Consider the following 13,645-nt stretch of genomic DNA (forward strand, 5'->3'; position numbering starts at 1 on the left):
TCATGCTAAGACTACCATCCTCCTAAGTATTTAAATTCCTCAAATGTGTCCATCCTTCTATTTCTAACCTCTTCATTAACCTTTCTTACTACTTCTGTTTTGTGTCACATTACTAACACCGCTGACTTCTGTGGATTAGTGGTATAAGTAAATGTTTTTACTTCTTCCAAACTGCGGTAGCCACTAATACAGTGGTTCTTAACCTTTTTCATCCCATGACCCCCCCGGGACTAATCAGAGTATTATTATGACCCCCTATAATAGATTTGGAAATAATGAACCTTGTCAAAGGGTCAAGTAAAAAAAATTACAGGAAGACCATGGTTTACTCCTATACAATTTTATTGGAAACACCACAGAACAAAAACCTTGAAAAATTCCACTTTCCTAGCTTCTACAAATGCCATAAAATGATCAATTCCAAAGAACTATTCAACATCACACAAAATGGTTTACTCCTATACAATTTTATTGGAAACACCACAGAACAAAAACCTTGAAAATTTCCACTTTCCTAGCCTCTACAAATGCCATAAAATGATCAATTCCAAAGAACTATTCAACATCACACAAAATGGTTTACTCCTATACAATTTTATTGGAAACACCACAGAACAAAAACCTTGAAAAATTCCACTTTCCTAGCCTCTACAAATGCCATAAAATGATCAATTCCAAAGAACTATTCAACATCACACAAAATGGTTTACTCCTATACAATTTTATTGGAAACACCACAGAACAAATACCTTGAAAAATTCCACTTTCCTAGCCTCTACAAATGCCATAAAATGATCAATTCCAAAGAACTATTCAACATCACACAAAATGGTTTACTCCTATACAATTTTATTGGAAACACCACAGAACAAATACCTTGAAAAATTCCACTTTCCTAGCCTCTACAAATGCCATAAAATGATCAATTCCAAAGAACTATTCAACATCATACAAAATGGTTTACTCCTATACAATTTTATTGGAAACACCACAGAACAAATACCTTGAAAAATTCCACTTTCCTAGCCTCTACAAATGCCATAAAATGATCAATTCCAAAGAACTATTCAACATCACACAAAATGGTTTACTCCTATACAATTTTATTGGAAACACCACAGAACAAATACCTTGAAAAATTCCACTTTCCTAGCCTCTACAAATGCCATAAAATGATCAATTCCAAAGAACTATTCAACATCATACAAAATGGTTTACTCCTATACAATTTTATTGGAAACACCACAGAACAAAAACCTTGAAAAAATCCACTTTCCTAGCCTCTACAAATGCTATAAAATTATAAATTCCAAAGAACTATTCAACATCATACAAAATGGTTTACTCCTATACAATTTTATTGGAAACACCACAGAACAAAAACCTTGAAAAAATCCACTTACATAGCCTCTACAAATGCCATAAAATTATCATTTCCAAAGAACTATTCAACACCATACAAAACCTAGCACCTACTTCTCATTCACTCAGTGTGATGGTTGAAATTTTTTTGCAGCCATAAGTCTATCAAAGCGAGGACCAGTGTTTGATAGGCAACACCTCATGTCAGCATCGATGACAAGCCTATTGCGTGCCTTCGTTTTCAGTGCAACCATTGCTGAGAATCCAACCTCGCACCGGTAGGTTGACGGGGACTGAATCAACATGGTTAATGCACGCATCGAGAGAATAGGACAGTAGTCCTTCACTTTTGCACAAATTGTTGGGAGCTCTTGTTCGGCAAAATCGACTTTAAGCTGAGAATCCTCACGAATTTGATAAAATTCTACCTTAGCAGGAACATCAGTATCACTGATGGCACTATCCTTTACTGAAAAGGGTCTATAGATCCCCGCATCAGTACAGCGGTCGTTTAGTCCTGGAAAGTAACTTTCGATGGCGTCATTTACTGCCAAAAGATGAGTGGAGATTTCCTCACGGAAACTACATTCAGCATCTGGCATGGAACCCAGGAGAGTCATCATCTCTGTGAAGAAAGTGATATCTCCGTCCTGAACTCTTTTCTGGTAAAGTTGAATCTTAGACTTGAACGCTGCCACTTTGTCCCGAGCTGTGTGCATCATTGTAACGTTTCCTTGGATTGAAGTATTTTGGTAACACTGGCTATGGTTAATGTGGAGCAGACCACCCAACTTGTGACCAGTGTTGTACTCATCAAACTGGTAAAAGCCCTACTGGCTATTTCAAATACGTGTATAATGTATATGAAAAATAAATTACTCTCCAGAACCCTTTGTGACCCCTTAAGAAATCCCAAACGACCCCCCCGGGGGTCACGACCCCCAGGTTAAGAACCACTGCACTAATACCTCTCTCTCTCTACTTTATATCTATTGTTGCTTGGAAACATTATTTAAACAAATAAATCAGGGCTTCTTTTTTTAGGTTTCTTATCATGGTTATCGTCTTTTTACTTCTAGATTTAACTTTGTCCATGACAACTGAACATAATTCTGCTCTAAAAAATTTTCTGTCTTACGTTTCCTTTCACAGTATGTTAATTTATTCTGTAAATCCGACAGGACTCTTAATTGTCGCTTTAGCTTTTTCATTTAATTTATATATCATCTAAACATAGTTTATCGAATCACTTTACTGCATCATCACACCTTATGCAAGTTTAGGTAATCTTCATAATCTATAAAAGCATGCAGTGTGATAAGGGGATCTGCTGTTGATCTACCTCTATCGCACCACACTGAAATATGCTAATCTTGTCTTTAATTTCAGCCTTAATTTTTATTAATTTTAGTTTCTCAAATATCTTACTCACCATGTTCGTAATAAGAAGTCCTCTTCTATTGTCTACATCTAATCTGTTACCTTTAGACTTGTCCACTGATAATATTTCAAGTTTATTCCATTCATCTGGTATTTCTATTATCTCTTCCATTTCATTTATAATTTGTCTCATGCTATTCTTCATGACTTGCCCCACGTTTTTCATCATTGTATTGCTCATTTCCTGTCTCTTGTATTCACATTTTTCAAGGATAGTATAACATCAGCTACTTCTTGTTGAAAAATCTCCATTACTGTGACTTTTTTTTCTTTGACTTTCCCCATTACCCACTTCAGTATTAATCTTTTTTAACTTAAATAGATCTGTATAATATTTTTACACACTTCTTTTTTTCATTGTTACTCCATCTTTATATATGATGGCAGCCAAACAGCACCCGTTACATCAATCTATCAGTTTCTTGTAATCTCATGATGCTCCTCCTTTCAACTCCTTCTCCCCCTTTTTTAATTATTCCACAGTCTATAATTGTACATTTTACATTTCCCCTTCTAGTCCATTTTCCTCTACATTTTCCATGTAGAAAATGCTTTCTACCAGTTGTAAAACCATCCTTCCACCTACTGAAACTTCACACTTATTTCCCACTATTTCCTCTCCTACTTTACAATTAAAATCTCCACTAATAATAATTTTTCACCATTCTTGTCTGCTTCCTTGACCTGTTCTTTGATTACTTTATCCGTTTCTCCCCTATCCTTCCTGGTGCTCATACCTTCTTATGGAGCATACACTACATCTAATCTAATCTTGATGCGACCATTGCCCTTTTTTATCCATAGTGCATCATGGATCTTATTCTCTATTCATTTCAACTTCTACATTTCTCAGTTCTTCTTCAATTCCTATCAGTAGCCCTCCATTTGTGTTTCTGTTATTATCATAAATCGTATATCCTCCAAATTCTATTTTTCTTATTTTTCTTAACAAGTTTCAGTCACACTTATAAGTTTGGGCTTAGTTGTGTTCACTACCTCCTCCATAGATTTTATTTTTCATTCAATCCCCTTTACATTTCCATAATAAATTTTGCACTCTTCATATATTTTCCTTCTTTTTATACTGCGTCTTACCTTCTTATTTTTTAAATACCCTTGTATGCGACATTCCTATATATGGCATTAATTTTACCCTCTGCTGCTCCTGCAACATATGACCGGGACTGATCTCTGCGCCACACTCATCTCTGGGTTTACCATTCCTCTCATTTGCATCATTGTGCCCATGTTATTTGATTTTCGTTTTTTAATTTGGTTAGTAACTTGTCTACTCTTTGTTCTAAAAATCCACTTTTTTATTGACCCTTACCTAGTCTTCTGTGTTTTCAAACTTAATTTTATTATTCGGGAATCTGCGGCTGTTGCGTATTAAGTTGTTCTCCCCGTATCTAGTTCTGACCCCATAACACTTAAATCCTCAGATCCTTTATTACTATATTGGCAATACCTTTTCTCAAAATCAAATTCACAAGTCGCTGTTTCCGTACTAACTTCCAGTTTTCTTTGTTATTATTCGTGTCTTATGCCAAAATTTACAAATTTCTCCACATTATTCTTTCTCCATTTCGGTTTTATATCGTTTCATATGGGAAAATCTACATTCTTCGCCTTATTAAAATTTTATTGCATCAAAGTATTTAGATTCTTTATTTATCTTATTCCGTCTAAATGTTCTATTTTCATATTTCCCCCATTTATCCCTCTTAGTTCATTGCCTACTATATTCCTCTTTTTATTTTCATCTTCCGTTCTTCTATCTTGTTCTTCTCCTTCCTCATTTTGAGTATAATCTTTTTGCAAATTTCTCACAATCTGTTCTCTTTTCCTCACATGTTCCTTCTTATGAACTGCTCATGAATTTCCTCAAGATTCTTCTAAATTAACATTGTCAAAGTTCCTAGTTTATATTTTATTCTCATCTAGCATTCTTTCATCTATTCATCTAATTGTATTTAGTCTCTTATCCTTGTGTTTAGGTTTCCTTTTGCAGGCCGATAAAGCTTCAGGATGTCCGTTATATTTCCTATAACCTTCTTGTAATATTTTGTATTATTCTGGCCATATCTCCATTTGTTGTCTTCTGCAAATTTATTTCTTTCTTTTTTACCTTGATCCTTCTCCTTTCTTTCTGCAATTTATCTCATGGGCAGAGGCATAATGGAGTTTCTTGGGGGGAAGCGGGGGTGCTATAGCCTCTACACGTTTTTGCCGAATTCTTTTTTCTATCTTTTACTTAAGATAGGATTAAAATATATTAAACTGCATATATTTAGTAATCCTTCATTTGTCATAACAATTATTCTCCAAAAATAATTTCACGAATATATTTTTTTTAACATGTACTTAGATAATAAAATAGGTCATTATTCTACTCATATGTGTATATCCCCATCATATGTGTATATATAATTCCAATTCTTTATTTCAGCTGTAGAGCCATATACAAAATATTACACTAAAATTAAAAGTTATTTACAAATATATTAGGAATAAAACAAAAGGTCTAAACACAGAAAATGTGTTTAGACCACTCTTTAAAAACTAATGATTTTTCAAAACTATCACTGTTATAAATTGCACAAATTAAGTGGTTTTTATAACTTTTTGCTCTCTGAAACAAACTTACAATACATTTTCTCACTAATTCATCAAATGTTGGTATTCCTAAAGAAACAAAGTGTCCACTTACTCTCGAAAACCTTTCTATTCCAATCAGGTACCTAAAAGAGTCATTATAACATATCTTAAGTTTTCGTAGGGTTTCCTTTTTACATTTCATTGCCAGAGTCATACAATACAGGGAAGTACAGAAAGATCTGAACAAATGTACTTTCGCCTCATCATTGCACATATGAAAGTTCCTTAGCAACATATTGCCTCGCAAGCAATGCCCTCGATAGAGTGATGCAATATGGTCATCGTCATTTAGATTGTCATTAATATTCATGCCAAGATAATTACATGACTTAACGACTTCCAGCCTGACGTCATTAATATAGAGTGACGGTTCACTAAATGACATAAAATTCCAGGGCTTTATAACTCGCAAGCAATACCACATCTTCTACTCTGTTATTATCTCCATACTTAACTTTTTGCACAATGTATTCTATCTTTGATTCCCTTTTACTTATGCTAAGACTACCATCCTCCTAAGTATTTAAATTCCTCAAAGGTGTCCATCCTTCTATTTCTAACCCCTTCATTAACCTTTCTAACTACTTCTGTTTTGTGTCACAATACTAACACCGCTGACTTCTGTGGATTAGTGGTATAAGTAAATGTTTTTACTTCTTCCAAACTGCGGTACCCACTAATAGCTCTCTCTCTACTTTATATCTATTGTTGCTTGGAAACATTATTTAAACAAATAAATCAGGGCTTCTTTTTTATGTTTCTTATCATGGTTATCGTCTTTTTACTTCTAGATTTAACTTTGTCCATGACAACTGAACATAATTCTGCTCTAAAAATTGTTCTGTCTTACGTTTCCTTTCACAGTATGTTAATTTCTTCTGTAAATCCGACAGGACTCTTAATTGTCGCTTTAGCTTTTTCATTTAATTTATATATCATCTAAACATAGTTTATCAAATCACTTTACTGCATCATCACACCTTATGCAAGTTTAGGTAATTATCATAATCTATAAAAGCATGCAGTGTGATAAGGGGATCTGCTGTTGATCTACCTCTATCGCACCACACTGAAATATGCTAATCTTGTCTTTAATTTCAGCCTTAATTTTTATTAATTTTAGTTTCTCAAATATCTTACTCACCATGTTCGTAATAAGAAGTCCTCTTCTATTGTCTACATCTAATCTGTTACCTTTAGACTTGTCCACTGATAATATTTCAAGTTTATTCCATTCATCTGGTATTTCTATTATCTCTTCCATTTCATTTATAATTTGTCTCATGCTATTCTTCATGACTTGGCCCATGTTTTTCATCATTGTATTGCTTATTTCTTGTCTCTTGTATTCATATTTTTCAAGGATACTATAACATCAGCTACTTCTTGTTGAAAAATCTCCATTACTGTGACTTTTTTTATTCTTTGACTTTCCCCATTACCCACTTCAGTATTACTCTTTTTTTAACTTAAATAGGTCTGTATGATATGTTTACAAACTTTTTTTTTTTCATTGTTACTCCATCTTTATATATGATGGCAGCCAAACAGCACCCGTTACATCAATCTATCAGTTTCTTGTAATCCCATGATGCTCCTCCTTTCAACTCCTTCTCCCCCTTTTTTAATTATTCCACAGTCTATAATTGTACATTTTACATTTCCCCTTCTAGTCCATTTTCCTCTACATTTTCCATGTAGAAAATGCTTTCTACCAGTTGTAAAACCATCCTTCCACATACTGAAACTTCACACTTATTTCCCACTATTTCCTCTCCTACTTTAGAATTAAGATCTCCACTAATAATAATTTTTCCCCATTCTTGTCTGCTTTCTTGACCTGTTCTTCCATTACTTTATCCGTTTCTCCCCTATCCTTCTTGGTGCTCATACCTTCTTATGGAGCATACACTACATCTAATCTAATCTTGATGCGACCATTGCCCATTTTTATTCATAGTGCATCATGGATCTTATTCTCTATTCACTTCAACTTCTACATTTCTCAGTTCTTCTTCAATTCCTATCAGTAGCCCTCCATCTGTGTTCCTGTTATTATCATAAATCTTATATCCTCCAAATTCTATTTTTCTTCTTTTTCTTAACAAGTTTCAGTCACACATATAAGTTTGGGCTTAGTTGTGTTCACTACCTCCTCCATAGATTTTATTTTTCATTCAATCCCCTTTACATTTCCATAATAAATTTTGCACTCTTCATATATTTTCCTTCTTTTTATACTGCGTCTTACCTTCTTATTTTTTAAATACCCTTGTATGCGACATTCCTATATATGGCATTAATTTTACCCTCTGCTGCTCCTGCAAAATATGACCGGGACTGATCTCTGCTCCACACTCATCTCTGGGTTTACCATTCCTCTCATTTGCATCATTGTGCCCATGTTATTTGATTTTCGTTTTTTAATTTGGTTAGTAACTCGTCTACTCTTTGTTCTAAAAATCCACTTTTTTATTGACCCTTACCTTGTCTTCTGTGTTTTCAAACTTAATTTTATTATTCGGGAATCTGCGGCTGTTGCGTATTAAGTTGTTCTCCCCATATCTAGTTCTGACCCCATAACACTTAAATCCTCAGATCCTTTATTATTATATTGGCAATACCTTTTCTCAAAATCAAATTCACAAATCGCTGTTTCCGTACTAACTTCCAGTTTTCTTTGTTATTATTCGTGTCTTATGCCAAAATTTACAAATTTCTCCACATTATTCTTTTCCATTTCGGTTTTATATCGTTTCATATGGGAAAATCTACATTCTTTGCCTTATTAAAATTTTATTGCATCAAAGTATTTAGATTCTTTATTTATCTTATTCCGTCTAAATGTTCTATTTTCATATTTCTCCCATTTATCCCTCTTAGTTCATTGCCTACTATATTCCTCTTTTTATTTTCATCTTCCGTTCTTCTATCTTGTTCTTCTCCTTCCTTATTTTGAGTATAATCTTTTTGCAAATTTCTCACAATCTGTTCTCTTTTCCTCACATGTTCCTTCTTATGAACTGCTCATGAATTTCCTCAAGATTCTTCTAAATTAACATTGTCAAAGTTCCTAGTTTATTTTTTATTCTCATCTAGCATTCTTTCATCTATTCATCTAATTGTATTTAGTCTCTTATCCTTGTGTTTAGGTTTCCTTTTGCAGGCCGATAAAGCTTCAGGATGTCCGTTATATTTCCTAAAATCTTCTTGTAATATTTTGTATTATTCTGGCCATATCTCCATTTGTTGTCTTCTGCAAATTTATTTCTTTCTTTTTTACCTTGATCCTTCTCCTTTCTTTCTGCAATTTATCTCATGGGCAGAGGCATAGTGGAGTTTCTTTGGGGGAAGCGGGGGTGCTATAGCCTCTACACTTTTTTGGCGAAATTTTTTTTTCTATCTTTTACTTAAGATAGGATTAAAATATGTTAAACTGCATATATTTAGTAATCCTTCATTTGTCATAAGAATTATTCTCCAAAAATAATTTCTCGAATAGATTTTTGTTAACATGTACTTAGATGATAAGATAGGTCATTATTCTACTCATATGTGTATATCCACATCATATGTGTATATATATATCCAATTCTTTATTTCAGCTGTAGAGCCATATACAAAATATTACACTAAAATTAAAATTATTTACAAATATATTAGGAATAAAACAAAAGGTCTAAACACAGAAAATGTGTTTAGACCACTCTTTAAAAACTAATGATTTTTTAAAACTATCACTGTTAAAAATTGCACAAATTAAGTGGTTTTTTTAACTTTTAGCTCTCTGAAACAAACTTACAATACATTTTTTCACTAATTCATCAAATGTTGGTATTCCTAAAGAAACAAAGTGTCCACTTACTCTCGAAAACTTTTCTATTCAAATCAGGTACCTAAAAGAGTCATTATAACATATCTTAAGTTTTCGTAGGGTTTCCTTTTTACATTTCATTGCCAGAGTCATACAATACAGGGAAGTACAGAAAGATCTGAACAAATGTACTTTCGCCTCATCATTGCACATATGAAAGTTCCTTAGCAACATATTGCCTCGCAAGCAATGCCCTCGATAGAGTGATGCAATATGGTCATCGTCATTTAGATTGTCATTAATATTCATGCCAAGATAATTACATGACTTAACGACTTCCAGCCTGACGTCATTAATATAGAGTGACGGTTCACTAAATGACATAAAATTCCAGGGCTTTATAACTCACAAGCAATACCACATCTTCTACTCTATTATTATCTCCATACTTAACTTTTTGCACCATGTATTCTATCTTTGATTCCCTTTTACTTATGCTAAGACTACCATCCTCCTAAGTATTTAAATTCCTCAAATGTGTCCATCCTTCTATTTCTAACCCCTTCATTAACCTTTCTAACTACTTCTGTTTTGTGTCACATTACTAACACCGCTGACTTCTGTGGATTAGTGGTATAAGTATATGTTTTTACTTCTTCCAAACTGCGGTAGCTACTAATAGCTCTCTCTCTCTCTCTACTTTATATCTATTGTTGCTTGGAAACATTATTTAAACAAATAAATCAGGGCTTCTTTTTTATGTTTCTTATCATGGTTATCGTCTTTTTACTTCTAGATTTAACTTTGTCCATGACAACTGAACATAATTCTGCTCTAAAAATTGTTCTGTCTTACGTTTCCTTTCACAGTATGTTAATTTCTTCTGTAAATCCGACAGGACTCTTAATTGTCGCTTTAGCTTTTTCATTTAATTTATATATCATCTAAACATAGTTTATCAAATCACTTTACTGCATCATCACACCTTATGCAAGTTTAGGTAATTATCATAATCTATAAAAGCATGCAGTGTGATAAGGGGATCTGCTGTTGATCTACCTCTATCGCACCACACTGAAATATGCTAATCTTGTCTTTAATTTCAGCCTTAATTTTTATTAATTTTAGTTTCTCAAATATCTTACTCACCATGTTCGTAATAAGAAGTCCTCTTCTATTGTCTACATCTAATCTGTTACCTTTAGACTTGTCCACTGATAATATTTCAAGTTTATTCCATTCATCTGGTATTTCTATTATCTCTTCCATTTCATTTATAATTTGTCTCATGCTATTCTTCATGACTTGGCCCATGTTTTTCATCATTGTATTGCTCATTTCTTGTCTCTTGTATTCATATTTTTCAAGGATAGTATAACATCAGCTACTTCTTGCTGAAAAATCTCCATTACTGTGACTTTTTTTTTTTCTTTGACTTTCCCCATTACCCAGTTCAGTATTACTCTTTTTTAACTTAAATAGGTCTGTATAATATTTTTACACACTTTTTTTTTCATTGTTACTCCATCTTTATATATGATGGCAGCCAAACAGCACCCGTTACATCAATCTATCAGTTTCTTTTAATCCCATGATTCTCCTCCTTTCAACTCCTTCTTCTCCACCTTTTTTAATTATTCCACAGTCTATAGTTGTACATTTTCCATTTCCCCTTCTAGTCCATTTTCCTCTACATTTTCCATGTAGAAAATGCTTTCTACCAGTTGTAAAACCATCCTTCCACCTACTGAAACTTCACACTTATTTCCCACTATTTCCTCTCCTACTTTACAATTAAAATCTCCACTAATAATAATTTTTCACCATTCTTGTCTGCTTTTTTGACCTGTTCTTTCTTTACTTTATCCATTTCTCCCCTTTCCTTCTTGGTGCTCATACCTTCTTATGGAGCATACACTACATCTAATCTAATCTTGATGCTACCATTGCCCATTTTTATTCATAGTGCATCATGGATCTTATTCTCTATTCACTTCAACTTCTACATTTCTCAGTTCTTCAATTCCTATCAGTAGCCCTCCATTTGTGTTTCTGTTATTATCATAAATCTTATATCCTCCAAATTCTATTTTTCTTCTTTTTCTTAACAAGTTTCAGTCACACATATAAGTTTGGGCTTAGTTGTGTTCACTACCTCCTCCATAGATTTTATTTTTCATTCAATCCCCTTTACATTTCCATAATAAATTTTGCACTCATCATATATTTTCCTTCTTTTCATACTGCGCCGTACCTTCTTATTTTTTAAATACCCTTGTATGCGACATTCCTATATATGGCATTAATTTTACCCTCTGCTGCTCCTGCAACATATGACCGGGACTGACCTCTGCGCCACACTCATCTCTGGGTTTACCATTCCTCTCATTTGCATCATTGTGCCCATGTTATTTGATTTTCGTTTTTTAATTTGGTTAGTAACTCGTCTACTCTTTGTTCTAAAAATCCACTTTTTTATTGACCCTTACCTTGTCTTCAGTGTTTTCAAACTTAATTTTATTATTCGGGAATCTGCAGCTGTTACGTACTAAGTTGTTCTCCCCGTATCTAGTTCTGACCCCATAACACCTAAATCCTCAGATCCTTTATTATTATATTGGCAATACCTTTTCTCAAAATCAAATTCACAAATCGCTGTTTCCGTACTAACTTCCAGTTTTCTTTGTTATTATTCGTGTCTTATGCCAAAATTTACAAATTTCTCCACATTATTCTTTCTCCATTTCGGTTTTATATCGTTTCATATGGGAAAATCTACATTCTTTGCCTTATTAAAATTTTATTGCATCAAAGTATTTAGATTCTTTATTTATCTTATTCCGTCTAAATGTTCTATTTTCATATTTCTCCCATTTATCCCTCTTAGTTCATTGCCTACTATATTCCTCTTTTTATTTTCATCTTCCTTTCTTCTATCTTGTTCTTCTCCTTCCTCATTTTGAGTATAATCTTTTTGCAAATTTCTCACAATCTGTTCTCTTTTCCTCACATGTTCCTTCATATGAACTGCTCATGAATTTCCTCAAGATTCTTCTATATTAACATTGTCAAAGTTCCTAGTTTCTTTTTTATTCTCATCTAGCATTCTTTCATCTATTCATCTAATTGTATTAAGTCTCTTATCCTTGTGTTTAGGTTTGCTTTTGCAGGCCGATAAAGCTTCAGGATGTCCGTTATATTTCCTAAAATCTTCTTGTAATATTTTGTATTATTCTGGCCATATCTCCATTGGTTGTCTTCTGTAAATTTATTTCTCTCTTTTTTACCTTGATCCTTCTCCTTTCTTTTTGCAATTTATCTCATGGGCAGAGGCATAGTGGAGTTTCTTGGGGGGAAGCGGGGGTGCTATAGCCTCTACACTTTTTTGCCGATTTTTTTTTTCTGTCTTTTACTTAAGATAGGATTAAAATATGTTAAACTGCATATATTTAGTAATCCTTCATTTGTCATAAGAATTATTCTCCAAAAATAATTTCTCGAATAGATTTTTGTTAACATGTACTTAGATGATAAAATAGGTAATTATTCTACTCATATGTGTATATCCACATCATATGTGTATATATAATTCCAATTCTTTATTTCAGCTGTAGAGCCATATACAAAATATTACACTAAAATTAAAAGTTATTTACAAATATATTAGGAATAAAACAAAAGGTCTAAACACAGAAAATGTGTTTAGACCACTCTTTAAAAACTAATGATTTTTTAAAACTATCACTGTTAAAAATTGCACAAATTAAGTGTTTTTTTATAACTTTTTGCTCTCTGAAACAAACTTACAATACATTTTCTCACTAATTCATCAAATGTTGGTATTCCAAAAGAAACAAAGTGTCCACTTACTCTCGAAAACCTTTCTATTCCAGTCAGGTACCTAAAAGAGTCATTATAACATATCTTAAGTTTTCGTAGGGTTTCCTTCTTACACTTCATTGCCAGAGTTATACAATACAGGGAAGTACAGAAATGTACTTTCGCCTCATCATTGCACATATGAAAGTTCCTTAGCAACATATTGCCTCGAAAGCATTACCCTCGATAGAGTGATGCAATATGGTCATCGTCCTTTAGATTGTCATTAATATTCATGCCAAGATATTTACATGACTTAACGACCTCCAGCCTAACGTCATTAATATAGAGTGACGGTTCACTAAATGACATAAAATTCCAGGGCTTTATAACAATAACTTTGGTCTTGTCAGGATTGGCTTCAAGATAATGGTATTTCAAATATTCCATACTTTTATCTATGAGTATTTGCAACGCTTTTAAAGATGGGGCTAAAAGTATTATATCATCTGCATAAAAGATATGATTCACTTTAACCTCTCCCACTGTGCA

Source organism: Palaemon carinicauda, chromosome 17 (genome assembly GCF_036898095.1).
Source record: "Palaemon carinicauda isolate YSFRI2023 chromosome 17, ASM3689809v2, whole genome shotgun sequence".
NCBI classification, from domain to species: Eukaryota; Metazoa; Arthropoda; class Malacostraca; order Decapoda; family Palaemonidae; genus Palaemon; species Palaemon carinicauda.